This window comes from Nerophis ophidion, linkage group LG17 (genome assembly GCF_033978795.1).
Source record: "Nerophis ophidion isolate RoL-2023_Sa linkage group LG17, RoL_Noph_v1.0, whole genome shotgun sequence".
NCBI classification, from domain to species: Eukaryota; Metazoa; Chordata; class Actinopteri; order Syngnathiformes; family Syngnathidae; genus Nerophis; species Nerophis ophidion.
This window is the reverse complement of record NC_084627.1, coordinates 41291242-41311241: the sequence shown is the minus strand read 5'-3', so window position 1 is coordinate 41311241 and position 20000 is coordinate 41291242. Positions and strand designations below refer to the sequence as shown.

The 20000-nt window shown below is 39.5% G+C and overlaps 1 long non-coding RNA gene across 1 annotated transcript in view; it reads right to left on the bottom strand.

Moving 5' to 3' along the window:
- The window catches only part of LOC133536620 (uncharacterized), a 3576-nt gene extending 565 nt beyond the window's left edge, over positions 1–3011 (bottom strand). Inside the window, exon 1 of the long non-coding RNA XR_009802510.1 lies at positions 2353–3011. This is a non-coding gene — a long non-coding RNA (uncharacterized LOC133536620). The remainder of the gene's footprint in view (positions 1–2352) is intronic.
- Positions 3012–20000: the final 16989 nt, after the last annotated feature.

Genomic DNA, 20000 nt, shown 5'->3' with positions numbered 1-20000 from the left:
TGAAGCAGCGGAGTCTATGTGTTGTCTGTCTATTTATGAATAATGCACACCAGGAGTGTTGGCTGAGTTCTTAACGTTTACTTTCAGAGCGTGCATATCACAACATACAAGATGCCGTCATGGCGACACAACCTACCGCGCATGCTCTTCACTCCTGTTGCATGCTGGGTAGGGTAGTTCTTTTTTCCCCTGGCTCATAACATTACAATATAGTACCATGTATATGTGTTCAGTTTATCAAAGCACCAAGCAAACAGATATGGTCATAATTATTTTAAGTCCACTACGCAGAATAAACACAACATTATTAATATTGCTACTAAGGATAATTTGATCAAAAATTCCCTAAAACAGCCCACTACCTATAATATAAGTTTTTTAAACATAAGATCCCTGATCAAAAAAAAATGTTTCTGCTGTTACCTCAGAAATTGCCTGTTCAGATGTTATGATTGTGGCTCAGAGATTTGTATGTAGATTATATTTATTTTCCATAACAAACAGGATAACCTAAATACCCTGGCAGTGGCAATAAGCTTAAATGTTTGTATTTACATTTTTGGAGTTGATTTTCATCAAATATGCTATTTAACTGCTACTGTTTAACAAGGACTGATTTAAATTGTGTTTGCACAACAAATGTTTTGGCGCTTTTGTTCATGTGGGAGAATATTCCAATAAAGGTGCACTACACACTACTTTTGAATTCATTATTGGGCTTTGCGTATACAATGCAGTTAATCGCGATTAATAAGAGAAATAGTGCGATTAACTTCGATTAAAAATTTTAATCGTTGCCCAGCCCTAATATATATACAAAAAAGTTGGGAAAATTGTGTTAGATGTAAATATAAACTGAATACAATGATTTGCAAATCCTTTTCAACCCATATTCAATTGAATATGCTACAAAGACAACATATTTGATGTTAAAACTCAAACTTTTTTTTTTTTGCAAATAATAATTAACTTAGAATTTCATGGCTGCAACACGTGCCAAAGTAGTTGGGAAAGGGCATGTTCACCACTGTGTTACATCACATTTTCTTTTAACAACACTCAATAAACGTTTGGGAACTGAGGAAACTAATTGTTGAAGCTTTGAAAGTAGAATTCTTTACCATTCTTGCTTGATGTAGAGCTTAAGTTGTCGTATTTTACGCTTCATAATGCGCTACACATTTTCGATGGGAGACATGTCTGGACTGCAGGCGGACCAGGAAAGTACCCGCACTCTTTTACTACGAAGACACGCTGTTGTAACACGTGGCTTGGCATTGTTTTGCTGAAATAAGCAGGGGCGTCCATGATAATGTTGCTTGGATGACAACATATGTTGCTCCAAAACCTGTATGGACCATTCAGCATTAATGGTACCTTCTCAGATGTGTAAGTTACCCATGATTTGGGCACTAATACACCCCCATACCATCACACATGCTGGCTTTTGAACTTTGCGCCTATAACAATCCGGATGGTTATTTTCCTCTTTGTTCCGGAGAACACCACGTCCACAATTTCCATATATAATTTGAAATGTGGACTCGTCAGACCACAGAACACTTTTCCACTTTGCATCAGTCCATCTTAGATGAGCTCGGGCCCAGCGAAGCCCGCGACGTTCCTCTGTGTTGTTGATAAATGGCATTTGCTTTGCATAGTAGAGTTTTAACTTGCATTTACAGATGTAGCGACCAACTGTAGTAACTGACAGTGGTTTTCTGAAGTATTTCTGAGCCCATGTGGTGATATCTTTTACACACTGATGTCGGTTTTTAATGCAGTACATCGCTTACGTCCAGTGATTTCTCCAGATTCTCTGAACCTTTTGATAATTTTACGGACCCTAGATGGTAAAATCCCTAAATTCTTTGCAAAAAAAATGTTTAGCAGTTTTAACATCAAATATGTTGTCTTTGTAGCATATTCAACAGAATTGGGGTTGAAAATTCTTTGCAAATCATTGTATCCCGTTTATATGTACATCTAACACAATTTCCCAACTCATATGGAAACGGGGTTTGAATGTATTTATATATATATATATATATATATATATATATATATATATATAGCCTATTATTTGCGCACTATTTACAAGTTATGTACCAAAAACACGACCACCGAAAAAATACTTTGATCAATGAAAACAACGCTGCAGAAACCGGCTGTAAACATCTCCTGTTTTGCTAAACATGAGTTCCAAACTCCCTACTGACTAACATGGATGTACCCTTACGAAAATGATGTCACATAAACTGATCTGTGAGAGATTAAAATTAATAAATGTCTTTCAAAATATAGGTTGGGTCAAATTTAGAGCAGATATAGTAAAAATAGACATGTAATAACCTGTTGGAGGGATGAAGTCGGTTTATGGCTGTCATCTGAATCTAGAGAATGTTGAGATAGAACCTCAACAGTTGGTTTCTGCAACAAAACACAAAAATATAATGTCATAACTAATTAATTATAACATTCTCACCACTTTTTGTTGATAAAAATCTGAGCATACAATGCCAGATAAAGGGTAAAAATTATTACAGAGTTTCAGCTCTTAGACAATTCATTAAGAATGTAACACACACAAAAATCTGGTTCAGAAAATATGAGGACCTGAATTGAGACACTCATTTTAAAGCTTTGACATTAACATTGTAACACACATTTTCTGGTTCAGAAAATATGAGGACCTTACATGAAACACACCTAAGTCTTTCTTGCTTCAAACAATATAAGGACATGACGAGTGCTCACATGTAGAATTTATGTTGTTGACTTGTAACATCTCCTGTTTTGCTAAACATGAGTTCTAAACTTCCTACTGACTAACATGGATGTACCCTTGCGAAAAAGTTGTCATATAAACTGATCTGTGAGAGATTAAAATAAATAAATGTCTTTCAAAATATAGGTTGGGTCAAATTTAGAGCAGATATAGTAAAAATAGACATGTAATAACCTGTTGGAGGGATGAAGTCAGTTAATAGCTCACATCTGAATCTGGAGAATGTTGAGATGGAACCTCAACAGTTGGTTTCTGCAACAAAACACAAAAATATAATGTCAAAACTAATTAATTATAACATTATCAGCACTTTTTGTTGATAAAACTCTGAGCATACAATGCCAGATAAATAGTAAAGATTATTACAGAGTTTCAGCTCTTAGACAATTAATTAAGAATATAAAACACACTAAAATCTGGTTCAGAAAATATGAGGACCTAAATTGAGACACTCATTTTAAAGCTTGGACATTAACATTGTAACACACACTAATCTGGTTTAGAAAATATAAGGACCTTATATGAAACACACCTAAGTCTTTCTTGGTTCAAACAATATAAGGACATGACGAGTGGTCACATGTAGAATGTATGTTGTTGACTTGTAACATCTCCTGTTTTGCTAAACATGAGTTCCAAACTCCTTACTGACTAACATGGATGTACCCTTACGAAAATGTTGTCAAATAAACTGATCTGTGAGAGATTAAAATTAATAAATGTCTTTCAAAATATAGGTTGGGTCACATTTAGAGCAGATATAGTAAAAATAGACTTGTAATAACCTGTTGGAGGGATGAAGTCGGTTTATCGCTCACATCTGAATCTGGAGAATGTTGAGATAGAACCCCAACAGTTGGTGTCTGCAACAAAACACAAAAATATAATGTCAGAACTAATTAATTATAACATTAACAACCACTTTTGGTTGATAATATTCTGAGCATATAATTCTACATAAACAGTAAAGATTATTATAGCGTTTTAGCTCTTAGACTATTATTTAAGAATGTAACATTCACTAAAATGTGGTTCAAAAAATATGAGGACCTGGATTGAAACACTCATTTTAAAGCTTTGAATTAAACATTGTAACACACACTAATGTGGTTCAGAAAATATGAGGACCTTATATGAAACACACTGAAGTCTTTTTTAGTTCAAACAATATGAGTACATGACAAGTGATCACATACAGAATTCATGTTGCTGACCTGTAACATCTCCTGTTTTGCTAAACATGAGTTGTTATTTCCACACTGACTAACATGGATGTACCCTTAAAAAATGTTGTCATATAAACTGATCTGTGAGAGGTTAAAAGGATTAAATGTCTTTTGAAGTATAGGTTGTGTCAAGTTTTTAGCAGATATAGGGCAGCACGGTGGTACAGGGGTTAGTGCATGTGTGTCACAAATCGAAGGTCCTGAGTAGTCCTGAGTTAAATCCTGGGCTCGTGATCTTTCTGTGTGGAGTTTGCATGTTCTCCCCGTGACTGCGTGGGTTCCCTCCGGGTACTCCGGCTTCATCTTACCTCCAAAGACATGCACCTGGGGATAGGTTGATTGGCAACACTAAATTGGCCCTAGTGTGTGAATGTGAGTGTAAATGTTGTCTATTTGTGTTGGCCGTGTAATGAGGTGGCGACTTGTCCAGGGTGTACTCCGCCTTCCGCCCGAATGCAGCTCAGATAGGCTCAAGCACACCCCGCCACCCCAAAAAAGGGACAGGTAGTAGAAAATGGATGGATGGATGGATAGTAAAATAGTCAAGTAATAACCTGTTGGAGGTATGAAGTCGGTTTATCGCTCACATGAATCTGGAGAATGTTGAGATAGAACATCAACAGTTGGTGTCTGCAACAAAACACATAAAAATAATGTTAGAACTTATTAATTATAACATTATCAGCACTTTTTGTTGTTAACATTATGAGCATATAATGCCAGATAAATAGTAAAGATATTTATAGAGGGTTTCTGTCTCTTGTCCCGCTCATGTCTCGAGATGAACTTCCCTCGGTACTCGACCACAAAAGAACCTTTTTAAATTGATGCAAGAGCAAATACACCATATCCTGATAAAACAGTTTATCAATTAACAATGTTTGGAATATCTGTTTTAAAAAGGAATAATAATAGTCGTTACTTGACAAAAAATTCAATTACAAACAGAATTACTCTTTCATAAATGTAATTAATTATTAAATTAAGTACAAACCCCGTTTCCATATGAGTTGGGAAATTGTGTTAGATGTAAATATAAACAGAATACAATGATTTGCAAATCCTTTTCAAGCCATATTCAGTTGAATATGCTACAAAGACAACATATTTCATGTTCAAACTTATAAACATTTTTTTGGTGCAAATAATCAATAACTTTAGAATTTGATGCCAGCAACACGCGACAAAGAAGTTGGGAAAGGTGGCAATAAATACTGATAAAGTTAAGAAATGCTCATCAAACACTTATTTGGGATATCCCACAGGTGTGCAGGCTAATTTGGAACAGGTGGGTGCCATGATTGACTATAAAAACACCTTCCCATAAAATGCTCAGTCTTTCACAGGAAAGAATTGGGCGAGGTACACCCCTTTGTCCACAACTGCGTGAGCAAATAGTCAAACAGTTTAAGAACAACGTTTCTCAAAGTGCAATTGCAAGAAATTTAGGGATTTCAACATCTACGCTCCATGATATCATCAAAAGGTTCAGAGAATCTGGAGAAATCACTCCACGTAAGCGGCATGTCTGGAAACTAACATTGAATAACCGTGACCTTCGATCCCTCAGACGGCACTGTATCAAAAACCGAGTTCAGGAACACTTCAGAAAACCTATCCATCCATCCATTTTCTACCGCTTATTCCCTTTTTGGGGTCGCGGGGGGCGCTGGTGCCTATCTCAGCTACAATCGGGCGGAAGGCGGGGTACACCCTGGACAAGTCGCCACCTCATCGCAGGGCCAACACAGATAGACAACATTTACACTCACATTCACACACTAGGGCCAATTTTTAGTGTTGCCAATCAACCTATCCCCAGGTGCATGTCTTTGGAGGTGGGAGGAAGCCGGAGTACCCGGAGGGAACCCACGCATTCACGGGGAGAACATGCAAACTCCACACAGGAAGATCCCGAGGCTGGATTTGAACCCAGGACTGCAGGACCTTCGTATTGTGAGGCAGACGCACTAACCCCTCTGCCACCGTGAAGCCCACTTCAGAAAACCACTGTCACTAAATACAGTTTGTTGCTATATCTGTAAGTGCAAGTTAAAGATCTATTATGCAAAGCGAAAGCCAATTATCAACATCCAGAAACGCCGCCGGCTTCTCTGGGCCCGAGATCATCTAAGATGGACTGATGCAAAGTGGAAAGGTGTTCTGTGGTCTAACGAGCCCACATTTCAAATTTTTTTGGGAAATATTCGACACCGTTTTATCCGGACCAAAGGGGAAGCGAATCATCCAGACTGTTATCGACGCAAAGTTCAAAAGCCAGCATCTGTGATGGTATGGGGGTGCATTAGTGCCCAAGGCATGGGTAACTTACACATCTGTAAGTTACCCATCTGTTTGGAACAACATTTGCTGCCACTTAAGCGCCAACTTTTTCATGTACGCCCCTGCTTATTTCAGCAAGACAATGCCAAGCCACATTCAGCACGTGTTCAGCTTCATAAAAAAAGAGTGCAGGTACTTTCCTGACCGGCCTGCAGTCCTATCAAAAATGTGTGGTGCATTATGAAGCGTAAAATACGACAGAGGAGACCCCGGACTGTTGAACGACTGAAGCTCTACATAAAACAAGAATGGGAAAGAATTCCGCCTTCCAAGCTTCAACAATTAGTTTCCTCAGTTCCCAAACGGTTATTGAGTGTTGTTGAAAGAAAAGGTGATGTAACACAGTGGTGAACATGCCCTTTCCCAACTACTTTGGCACGTGTTACAGCCATGAAATTCTAAGTTAATTATTATTTGTAAAAAAAATTATTCCGTTTGGATTTACATCTAACACAATTTCCCAACTCATATGGAAACGGGGTTTGTAATTAATGTGTTACTTGAAAAAGAAAAGTTTTAAATATCTAGCATATGCAGTTGAGAGACATTTCACGAGAGCAGAGTGTGTGTGTGCCTTTAAAAAGCTGTGCCTTTTGCCAAGTGGGACGTCAGCGCCCAGACATAGCAGAATAGTTCAGCTGTATTTTTTAGCTTAGCAGTGGCAGTTAAGATAGTTCTGTTGAATGTTTTTGTTTGCGTGTGGATGAGGCCTCTGTCTATTTGATATCGTGTTCGTAATTACTTCCGGGGGTTGCTTTCATTAGTAATAAGATATTACCTGCACTAAACCTTTTGTGCTTCTAACGCTGTCTTGTTGACATACAATCACATCAAAAGTAGCATGCCACATTACATAAAACGCATCGTAACAGCGTTGTAGCGTACATAAAAGTTATTAGATTACTCGTTACCGGTAAAAGTAACAGCATTAGTAACATCGTTTTCATATACCGCTGTTATACCATCCATCCATCCATCCATCATCTTCCGCTTTTCCGAGGTGGCAGCAGCCTAAGCAGGGAAGCCCAGACTTCCCTCTCCCCAGCCACTTCGTCTAGCTCTTCCCGGGGGATCCCGAGGCGTTCCCAGGCCAGCCGGGAGACATAGTCTTCCCAACGTGTCCTGGGTCTTCCCCGTGGCCTCCTACCGGTTGGACGTGCCCTAAACACCTCCCTAGGGAGGCGTTCGGGTGGCATCCTGACCAGATGCCCGAACCACCTCATCTGGCTCCTCTCCATGTGGAGGAGCAGCGGCTTTACTTTGAGTTCCTCCCGGATGACAGAGCTTCTCACCCTATCTCTAAGGGAGAGCACCCCTACCCGGTCGAGGAAACTCATTCCGGCTGCTTGTACCCGTGATCTTATCCTTTCGGTCATGACCCAAAGCTCATGACCATAGGTGAGGATGGGAACGTAGATCAATTGAGAGCTTTGCCTTCCGGCTCAGCTCCTTCTTCACCACAACGGATCGGTACAACGTCCGCATTACTGAAGACGCCGCACCGATCCGCCTGTCGATCTCACGATCCACTCTTCCCCCACTCGTGAACAAGACTCCGAGGGGCCATAGAGGTCGGGTGCATTGTGAGCTGGGCGGCAGCCGAAGGCAGGGCACTTGGCGGTCCGATCCTCGGCTACAGAAGCTAGCTTTTGGGACGTGGAACGCTGTTATTCCAAACACTTCTAATTAAAGCCATATAATACAACCTCTATTAGACAGTAAGGAAATGATCCTAAAGAGATGTTGATACAGTTACCATTGATATGATACATAACAAGACATACCTTTCCAATCATTGATCCACTGGGCCTTAAAACAAGACTTGTCACATCCAGATCAAATAAACTCGGTAGCTTCAGCCTCAGGATTACGTCTCGCTCTTCTTTTGGGCACGATGTCTATATCATGTGTTGATGCACCTAACAAATCCACACATAAAAATGAAAAAAGTCAGTGACACAGAAATAAAACAAAGAACCAAACCCTTCAAAAATTGTTAAATTTAGGCTTAATGCAGACATGAAGCTTCTCAAACAAAGAACTAATGTAACAATATCAGTAACATGCCTACTCGACAGTGCTTATCAGCTTGAAATATATGTATTTGAGAAAAAGTATAAACAATTTGAAGAACTCTAGTCTGTCTTGTTTAAAATTAAGACAAGGTTTACTAGCATAGTGATCAAGGGTGATGGGTCAAATGCAGAGAATAATTTCACCACACCTAGTGTGTGTGCCAATCACTGCTACTTATAATCTTCCATGCAACTTTAAAAAAAAAAAAATTAAATGCCTTTTGGCCTTGGCCCAGAACTGAAATGCTTTATTTAACCTCATAAAATCAAATCTGGTTGCAATTAATAACAAAAAACATTTTACTGTTCTTTATAATGAACTATTTTCCTATGTTAAAAAACATTGGTCAATTTAATTACTTTAAACTCCATTTTATGCTCACCTGATTCAACCATGTTGCCGAAGACTGTCAAAGATGGTTTGTGGCCAAGATAGATGTCCCCCTCCGGTGATGCAGGTCCCGGAAGTGCTGTTCACTGAGCGCTCTGTTGTGCTCAAAATCGTGTGTGAAGTTTTGTATTTCGATTATAAATGGTCCTTTTGGAAAACCCTTTTTATATATATTCAATATTAAGTGTGATACGTGAGCTATATAACTTCCAAGATGAAAATAGTTAACTAGTGATTTAGCCCTCTGTTAGGATCAGACATCATCCAACAGCCAATCAGGCGGCGCCTAACTGAAAATTGGACCAATCAGACGCCGAGACTCTTCACAGTGGGCGGAAGTAACCATCTTGAACACAATGTGAAGTGAATACCTCCACAAACAATCCCCAATTGAATCCAAAATTTGTCCCAAAGATAAAAATACCAAAATCATGTGCTATTGTAACCATTTGAAAATATTAAATAGTGGATGTAGTTTGAATTGCATTTGAATTATCGCCTTTGTCTCAATCAAGGTTGAAGGTTTTTTTTCAGGCACATTTAAAGTAATTATTGTGCGGCATTGTATTTTAGACAACAGAATAGAAAAAAGCCCAATACAGTAAAATACTGAATCAAACCGATTAAATCATCACCATAATCCCTTTATTATTGATTGTCCAGCCCAAATCCTCTCCAGATAAACCAAATGAATAGATAAAACTAACATAAAAAAGGTTGAGATCATCAGATCAGTTGAAAATGTGTTATTTGATTTAGAATTCAAAAGTATGTTTATTGCTGTAATGATTAGATGTTTTTCAAAATGTTGGAGTGTGTAAGTTTCTGACCCACATGACATATGAGGACATATGACATATGAGGACAAGTGTGTGTGTGTGTGTGTCATAATAGCAAAGATGGCCACTAGGGGCAAAATCGAAGGTGACCAAAAAAATTAAACACACTTTCACACACTTTTTCTGAAAATTTGACAAATGAAGACTTTAGAGATTTTTGGTCTGGGAACATGCTGGGAGGGTCTAGAACACAATAGCATTGCGGGAAATATGGGGACATGGAAAATGTCCCCATATTTCAACAGGTCCTCATATGTAAGGTGAAATTTCATAAAAATGTCCCCATATGTCACTTTGACAAACGCACACACACACACACACACACACACACACACACACACACACACACACACACACACACACACACACACACACACACACACACACACACACACACACACACACACACAATCCCACGGTAATCATAGTAATGTGAGTAAGTGTGGCTTTAAAACAACCCTTTTCATCGCAACTCATAAGTATGTGTGTGTGTGTGTGTGTGTGTGCGCTTGTTTGCTTTGTCTTCACATCAGTCTGTGTGTGTGTGTGTGTGTGTGTGTGTGTGTGTGTGTGTGTGTGTGTGTGTGTGTGTGTGTGTGTGTGCGTGCTGCTCTCCATTTTAATGCCAATTCCGACAGAGCCTTTCCCGTCTCCTCATCACCATGGCAACCAAGCGAGTAAGCGGCCACGTTTGTCCCGGGGGCTCTGGCCTTCTTTTGCGTGCTACAGCTGCACACACACACACACACACACACACACACACACACACACACACACACACACACACGCTTATCCCAGCAGATTTTCAGAAATCCCATTAATTAATTTGATAAAGACAAAATTACTGTTTGTCCACACACACACACACACACACACACACACACGCACACACACACACACACACACACACACACACACACACACACACACACATACCCTCCAACCTTTGTGCGCGGAGCTTTGTCCAAAACAATCCCAGGATGCGCCACCCCTCCCCCACAGCAGGGGGTCCTGAGTGGGTCCATTGAGGGTCTTCCACCCTGGATAAGAGGGATCGCACTCCTCATACTGGCTGGTGGATCAACGAGTCAGGCGGGACTGAAAATGAAACAAACTTGTTGATAAGAAGATGTTATGATGACTTTTGCTACGATCGAAACTTGGAGCTTTTTCCCCAGCTGGTTGAATTTTGGATTGTTTTGAGTCATCTTGCACTGACATGATGGACGTCATCATAATACAAACCCCGTTTCCATATGAGTTAGGAAATTGTTTTAGATGTAAATATAAACGGAATACAATGATTTGCAAATCCTTTTCAACCCATATTCAGTTGAATATGCTACAGAGACAACATATTTGATGTTCAAACTCATAAACTTTATTTTTTTGCATATAATAATTAACTTAGAATTTCATGGCTGCAACATGTGCCAAAGTAGTTGGGAAAGGGCATGTTCACCACTGTGTTACATCACCTTTTCTTTTAACAACACTCAATAAACGTTTGGGAACTGAGGAAACTAATTGTTGAAGCTTTGAAAGTGGAATTCTTTCCCATTCTTTTTTTATGTAGAGCTTCAGTGGTTCAACAGTCCGGGGTCTCCGCTGTCGTATTTTACGCTTCATAATGCGCCACACATTTTCCATGGGAGACAGGTCTGGACTGCAGGCGGGTCAGGAAAGTACCCGCACTCTTTTACTTCAAAGCCACGCTGTTGTAACACTTGTCTTGCTGAAATAAGTAGGGGCGTCTATGATAACGTTGCTTGGATGACAACATATGTTGCTCCAAAACCTGTATGGACCTTTCAGCATTAATGGTGCCTTCACAGATGTGTAAGTTACCCATGCCTTGGGCACTAATACACTCCCATACCATCACAGATGCTGGCTTTTCAACTTTGCGCCTATGACAATCCAAATGGTTATTTTCCTCTTTGTTCTGGGGACGGCGTGGCGAGGTTGGGAAAGTGGCCGTGCCAGCAATCTGAGGGTTCCTGGTTCAATCCCCACCTTCTACCAACCTCGTCATGATCTGTTGTGTCCTTGAGCAAGACACTTCACCCATGCTCCTGATGGTTCGTGGTTAGGGCCTTGCATGGTAGCTCCCACCATCAGTGTGTGAATGTGTGTGTGTATGGGTGAATGTAGAAATAGTGTCAAAGCGCTTTGAGTACCTTGAAGGTAGAAAAGCGCTATACAAGTATAACCCATTTATAACCCATTTGTTCTGGAGGAAACCACGTCCTCTGTTTCCAAATATAATTTGAAATGTGGACTTTTCAGTGCACAGAACACCTTTCCACTTTGCATCAGTCCATCTAAGGTGAGCTCGGGCTCAGTCAAGCCAGCGGCGTTTCAGGATATTGTTGATGAATGGGTTTGGCTTTGCATAGTAGAGTTTTAACTTGCACTTACAGATGTAGCGACCAACTGTAGGTACTCTCAGTGGTTTTATGAAGTGTTCCTGAGCCCATGTGATGATATCCTTTACACACTGATTTCGATTTTTGATGCAGTACCGCCTAAGGGGTCAAAAGTCTGTAATATCATCGTGCAGTGATTTCTCCAGATTCTCTGAACCTTTTGATGATTTGACGGACCGTAGATGGTAAAATCCCTAAATTCCTTGCAATAGCTCGTTAGGAAATGTTGTTCTAAAACTGTTTGACAATTTGCTTACAAAGTGGTGACCCTCGCCCATCTTTGTTTGTGAATTACTTAGCATTTCATGGAAGCTGCTTTTATACCCAATCATGGCACCCACCTGTTCCCAATTAGCCTGCACACCTGTGGGATGTTCCAAATAAGTGTTTGATGAGCATTCCTCAACTTTATCAGTATTTATTGCCACTTTTCCCAACTTCTTTGTCACGTGTTGCTGGCATCAAATTCTAAAGTTAAGGATTATTTGCACAAAAAAAAATGTTTATCAATAAACCTTTAGGAACTGAAGAGACACATTTTTGAAGCTTTTCAAGTGGAATTCTTTTCCATTCTTGTTTTATGTCCACCTTAAGTTCTTCAACAGTCTCCGTTATGCTATTTTAGGCTTCATAATGCGCCACACATTTTCAATGGGAGACAGGTCTGGACTACAGGCAGGCCAGTCTAGTATCCGCACTCTTTTACTACGAAGCCACGCTGTTGTAAGAAGTGACTTGGAAGTGTCTTGCTGAAATAAGCAGGGGCGTCTATGATAACGTTGCTTGGATGACAACATATGTTGCTCCAAAACCTGTATGGACCTTTCAGCATTAATGGTGTCTTTACAGATGTGTAAGTTACCCATGCCTTGGGCACTAATACACCCCCATACCATCACAGATGCTGGCTTTTCAACTTTGCACCTGGGACAGTCCTGATGGTTCTTTTCCTCTTTGGTCCCGATGACACGACGTTCATCGTTTCCAAAAAACAATTTGAAATGTGGACTCATCAGACCACAGAACATTTTTCCACTTTGCATCAGTCCATCTTAGCTGAGCTCGGGCCCAGTGAAGCCGGCGGCGTTTCTGGCTGTTGTTGATAAATGGCTTTGGCTTTGCATAGTAGTTTTAACTTGCACTTACAGACGTAGCGACAAACTGTAGGTACTGACAGTGGTTTTCTGAAGTGTTCCTCAGCCTATGTGGTGATATCCTTTACACACTGACGTCGCTTTTTGATGCAGTACCGCCTGAGGGAACAAAAGTCTGTTATATCACCGCTTACGTGCAGTGATTTCTCCAGATTCTCTGAACCTTTTGATGGTATTACGGACCGTAGATGGTAAAATCCCTAAATTCCTTGCAATAGCTCGTTGAGAAATGTTGTTCTAAAACTTTTTGACGATTTGCTCACACATTTGTTTACAAAGTGGTGACCTTCGCCCCATCCTTGTTTGCGAATGACTGAGCATTTCATGGAAGCTGCTTTTATACCCAATCATGGCACCCACCTGTTCCCAATTAGCCTGCACACCTGTGGGATGTTTCATGTAAGTGTTTGATGAGCATTTATCAACTTTATCAGTATTTATTGCCACCTTTCTCAACTTCTTTGTCACATGTTGCTGGCATTAAATTCTAAAGTTGATGATTATTTGCACAAAAAAAAAAGTGTTTATGAGTTTGAACAACAAATATGTTGTCTTTGTAGCATATTCAACTGAATATGGGTTGAAAATGATTTGCAAATCATTGTATTCTGTTTATATTTACATCCAACACAATTTCCCAACTCATATGGAAACGGGGTTTGTATTTCCTGTCCTGAATAGCGCCTGGGATGTTGGTTGAATGTTTTATTAGCACATATTTGCTGAGTGTGGCACAGCTGTGCTGCTTCTGGCAGCTAAAAGTGTCTTTAATAATTGAATGTGTCAGAAAGTGTGTTCATCACAATGATCAAGACTGGTAATTTGTCAACTATTTGACCTCGGGGCCGGCTCCTGGCATAAACTCTCTCCGCCTTGATTTACTGAGATTCAAATACCATGTGCTAAATGTTTGCAAACTATAAAATAGTGTGTACTATTAGTGGCCAAGTGACTTACTAACACTGTGTGTGCGACTGATAACGGGTGCAGAGCGCCTTATTGAAATGAGGTGTTTGCGTGCGCTCATGGAAGCACAATCTGCGAGCATGCACTGGAATGTTCTGGGTGCAAGAAAATGCACATTGCCAGACGTTTCTTGTATATATACAAACCCCGTTCCCATATGAGTTGGGAAATTGTGTTAGATGTAAATATAAACGGAATACAATGATTTGCAAATCCTTTTCAACCCATATTCAGTTGAATATGCTACAAAAACAACATATTTGATGTTCAAACTGATAAACTTTTTTATGTTGCAAATAATCATTAACTTTAGAATTTGATGCCAGCAACACGTGACAAAAAAGTTGGGAAAGGTGGCAATAAATACTGATAAAGTTTAGGAATGCTCATCAAACACTTATTTGGAACATCTCACAGGTGTGCAGGCTAATTGGGAACAGGTGGGTGCCATGATTGGGTATAAAAGCAGCTTCCATGAAATTGTAAGTAATTCACAAACAAGGATGGGGCGAGGGTCACCACTTTGTAAGCAAATTGTCGAACAGTTTTAGAACAACATTTCTCAACGAGCTATTGCAAGGAATTTAGGGATTTTACCATCTACGGTCCGTAAATTCATCAAAAGGTTCAGAGAATCTGGAGAAATCACTGCACGTAAGCAATGAGATTATGGACCTTTGATCCCTCACGCGGTACTGCATCAAAAACCGACATCGGTGTGTAAAGGATATCACCACACAGGCTCAGGAAAACTTCATTAAACCACTGTCAGTAACTACAGTTGGTCACGTCATCTGTAAGTGCAAGTTAAAACTCTACTATGCAAAGCCAAACCCACTTATCAACAACACCCCCAGGCACGCGGGAGGCGCCTTAATATGAACATTTAATATTAGTGCGGCCCGCGAGTTTTATTTGAATGACACTTGACAACATCATATTTGCCAACCATCTCAATTTCTCCGGGAGACTACCGAGCTTCAGAGCGACCATTGTCTCATCTCTCTGCTGGTTTTCACCCTAACAACAATAATAAGGACGTGCTATGATGACAATGCATTTAGCGCCTTCTACTACCGTATCAAACAGCTTGCCAGCCCATTTGCATGTTGTATGAGGCTTCTGCAAACACACGCAAGTGACTGCAAGGCATAGTTGTTCAACAGCCATACAGGTCACACTGAGGGTTGTGATGTAAACAACTTTAGCACTCTTACTAATATGCGCCACACTGTGAAACCACACCAAACAAGAATGACAAACACATTTCGGGAGAACATCCGCACTGTAACACAACATAAACACAACAGAACAAATACCCAGAATCCCATGTATCCCGAACTCTTTTGGGCTACATTATACACCCCCTTCTACCACCAAACCCTGCCCACCTCAACCGACGCACGGGGGGGTGGTAGTAGGGGTGTATAATGTAGCCTGGAATTGCTAGGGATGCATGGGATTCTGGGTATTTGTTCTGTTGTGTTTATGTTGTGTTACAGTGCTGATGTTCTCCCGAAATATGTTTGTCATTCTTGTTTGGTGTGGGTTCACAGTGTGGGGCATATTAGTAAGAGTGTTAAAGTTGTTTTTACGGGAACCCTCAATGTAACCTGTATGGCTGTTGAACAAGTATGCCTTGGAGTCGCTTACGCGCGGGGTCAACAGCCGCACACTAGATGTGGACGGCCGGCCCTCTGATAGCATAGTATTAAAGCGGACGCGACGATATGGTCGAGAGGACGTTTAAGGCCTTACCACCACAGCAGGCCCTCAATTTTGTTGTCCGGGTGAAAATCAGAGATTGTTATCCTGGGGAGATTTCTGGGAGAGGCACTAAAATCCGGAAGACCTCCCGGAAAAATGGGGAGGTCGACTAGTATGTAGCTGAGCCACATCAGAGTGATCCACGTGCCACGTGCGGCTCCGGGGCCGCGGTTTGCCAACCCCTGTTATAAATAGACGCTTAAATAAATAGATTTGCAGTGAACTAATTTCTTATCTTTCATATGAAGCATAAACATTGGTTAGTAGTGGCAGTATGTTTCATATTAGTAGGCCACAATAAATGACATATGCAGTATATCTTAAAGACTATGAGTAAAAGGGACAAAGTGAAACATTCATTTGCACTATTTAGAGCAGGGGTCACCAACGCGGTGCCCGTGGGCACCAGGTAGCCCGTAAGGACCAGATGAGTCGCCCGCTGGCCTGTTCTAAAAAAAGCTCAAATAGCAGCACTTACCAGTGAGCTGCCTCTATTTTTTAATTGTATTTATTTACTAGCAAGCTGGTCTCACTTTGCTTGACATTTTTAATTCTAAGAGTGACAAAACTCGAATAGAATTTGAAAATCCAAGAAAATATTTTAAAGACTTGGTCTTCACTTGTTTAAATAAATTCATTTATTTTTTTTACTTTGCTTCTGATAACTTTTAGAAAGATAATTTTAGAGAAAAAAATACAACCTCAAAAATGACTTTAGGATTTTTAAAAACATCTATCTTTTTACCTTTTAAATTCCTTCCTCTTCTTTCCTGACAATTTAAATCAATATTCAAGTAATTTTTTTTTTTTTTTATTGTAAAGAATAATAAACACATTTTAATTTAATTCTTCATTTTAGCTTCTGTTTTTTCGACAAAGAATATTTGTGAAATATTTCTTCAAACCTATTATGATTAAAATAAAATTAAAAAATTCTGGCAAATGTAGAAAATCTGTAGAATAGAATTTAAATCTTATTTAAAAGTCTTTTGAATTTATTTTAAAATGTTTCTTCAGGAAAATCAAGAAGAAATAATGATTTGCCTTTGTTAGAAATATAGCTTGGCCCAATTTGTTATATATTCTAACAAAATGCAGATTGTATTTTAACCAATTTAAAACATGTCATCAAAATTATAAAATTAATCTTTATCAGGAAAAATTACTAATGATGTTCCATAAATTTCTGTTTTTAATTTTTTCAAAAATATTCGACTTAGCTAGTTTTTGTCTTCTTTTTTTCGGTTGAATTTCGAATTTTAAAGAGTCAAAATTGAAGATAAACTATGTTTCAAGATTTAATTTTCATTTTTTTCCATTTTCCTCCTCTTTTAAACCGTTCAATTAAGTGTTTTTTTCATCATTTATTCTCTACAAAACACCTTCCGTAAAAGGAAAAAAAATGTACGACGGAATGACGGACAGAAATACCCATTTTTTTCATATATATATAGCTTTATTTACTAAAGGTAAATTGGGCAAATTGGCTATTTCTGGCAATTTATTTAAGTGTGTATCAAACTGGTAGCCCTTCGCATTAATCAGTACCCAAGAAGTAGCTCTGGGTTTCAAAAAGGTTGGTGACCCGTGATTTAGAGTTTAAACTTCATTCTCACTTTAATAAACACCAACAATTAATGTCCATTGTTTTCCACTGTGTCCCTGATTTAATCAAATAGCTGACTTAATCACATGATGTACAATTACATGAGTACATATTCCTAATTGAAAGTAACTCAATTTCAATGTTGGCCCACTGAGATTCTGCTTTGTACTGCCTCCATCCTGACAAACACTGCCCTCTAGCGGCGTTTTTGTGAAGGTGCGCCAAGATGCTGCTTTAGAGAAAATACATTCATCCATCCGTTTCTACCGCTTATTCCCCATTCAATGGTGGTTTGAAAATATTTCAATACATTATTCAAAATCTGACTGTAAGAAAAACAATGTAACCATATATCTTCATTAAATATTATCCTTTTCAAACTAAATTAAATAAACAAAGGGCAGAAATAAGTAATGTAAAGAAGAAAACAAGCCGAAAGTTGACACTGTTAACTAATCATTATAAAAAAGATTTGTTTTGAAATAAAATGTGGTTACAATACCTTTTTACAAACCTCGTTTCCATATGATTTGGGAAATTGTGTTAGATGTAAATATAAACGGAATACAACGACTTGCAAATCCTTTTCAACCCATATTCAGTTGAATATGCTACAAAGACAACATATTTGATGTTCAAACTCATTAACATTTTTTTTGTGTGCAAATAATCATTAACTTTAGAATTTGATGCCAGCAACACGTGACAAAGAAGTTGGGAAAGGTGGCATTAAATACCGATAAAGTTGATAAATGCTCATCAAACACTTATTTGGAACATCCCACAGGTGTGCAGGCTAATTGGGAACAGGTGGGTGCCATGATTGGGTATAAAAGCAGCTTCCATGAAATGCTAAGTAATTCACAAACAAGGAAGGGGCGAGGGTCACCACTTTGTAAGCAAATTGTCGAACAGTTTTAGAACAACATTTCTCAACGAGCTATTGCAAGGAATTTAGGGATTTTACCATCTGAGGTCCGTAAAATCATCAAAAGGTTCAGAGAATCTTGAGAAATCACTGCACGTAAGCGATGATATTACGGACCTTTGATCCCTCAGGCAGTACTGCATCAAAAACCGACATCAGCGTGTAAAGGATATCACCACATGGGCTCAGGAACACTTCATAAAACCACCGTCAGTAACTACAGTTGGTCGCTACATCTGTAAGTGCAAGTTAAAACTCTGCTAAGCAAAGCAAAACCTATTTATCAACAACACCAAGGAACGTCGCCGGCTTCGCTGGGCCAGAGATCATCTAAGATGGACTGATGAAAAGTGGAAAAGTGTTCTGTGGTCTGACGAGTCCACATTTCAAATTATATTTGGAAACTGTGGACGTGGTGTCCTCCGGAACAAAGAGGAAAATAACTATCCGGATTGTTATAGGCGCAAAGTTCAAAAGCAAGCATGTGTGATGGTATGGGGGTGTATTAGTGCCCAAGGCACGGGTAACTTACACATCTGTGAAGGCACCATTAATGCTGAATGGTCCATACAGGTTTTGGAGCAACATATGTTGTCATCCAAGAGACGTTATCATGGACGCCCCTGCTTATTTCAGCAAGACAATGCCAAGCCACATGTTACAACAGCGTGGCTTCGTAGTAAAAGAGTGCGGATACTTTCCTGGCCCGCCTGCAGTCCAGACCTGTCTCCCATCGAAAATGTGTGGCGCATTATGAAGCGTAAATACGACAACAAGACCCCGGACTGTTGAACAACTTAAGCTGTACATCAAGCAAGAATGGTAAAGAATTCCACTTTCAAAGCTTCAACAATTAGTTTCCTCAGTTCCCAAATGTTTATTGAGTGTTGTTAAAAGAAAAGGTGATGTAACACAGGGATGAACATGCCCTTTCCCAACTACCTTGGCACATATGGCAGCCATGAAATTCCAAGTTAATTATTATTTGCCAAAAAAAAAATTAAGTTTATCAGTTTGAACATCAAATATGTTGTCTTTGTAGTGCATTCAACTGAATATGGGTTGAAAATGATTTGCAAATCATTGTATTCCGTTTATATTTACATCTAAAACAATTTCCCAACTCTTATGGGAACAGGGTTTGTAGACATGTTGGGCTGCAGTGATGTCACCACCTGGTGCAGACAATGTGTGGCCAGGTTTGCAAGTGGCTACATCTGGAACAGCTTGCCACGTTCGTGCCGGCCGCTTTAAATGTTTCCTGTTGTTTATTGCAAATGTTTATGGCTTGGAAGAATGTATTACTCCTCAATGCACAGTATGTACCTTTATTTACAGTGTAGGAATCGTACCGATAGAGGAGTATTTCCTGCACATATAAAAACAAGTGACCCTGCTATCCCTCTCATGCACACACACACACACACACACACACACACACACACACGCTCGCACACACGCATGTATGCACGCTCACACACACGCAGA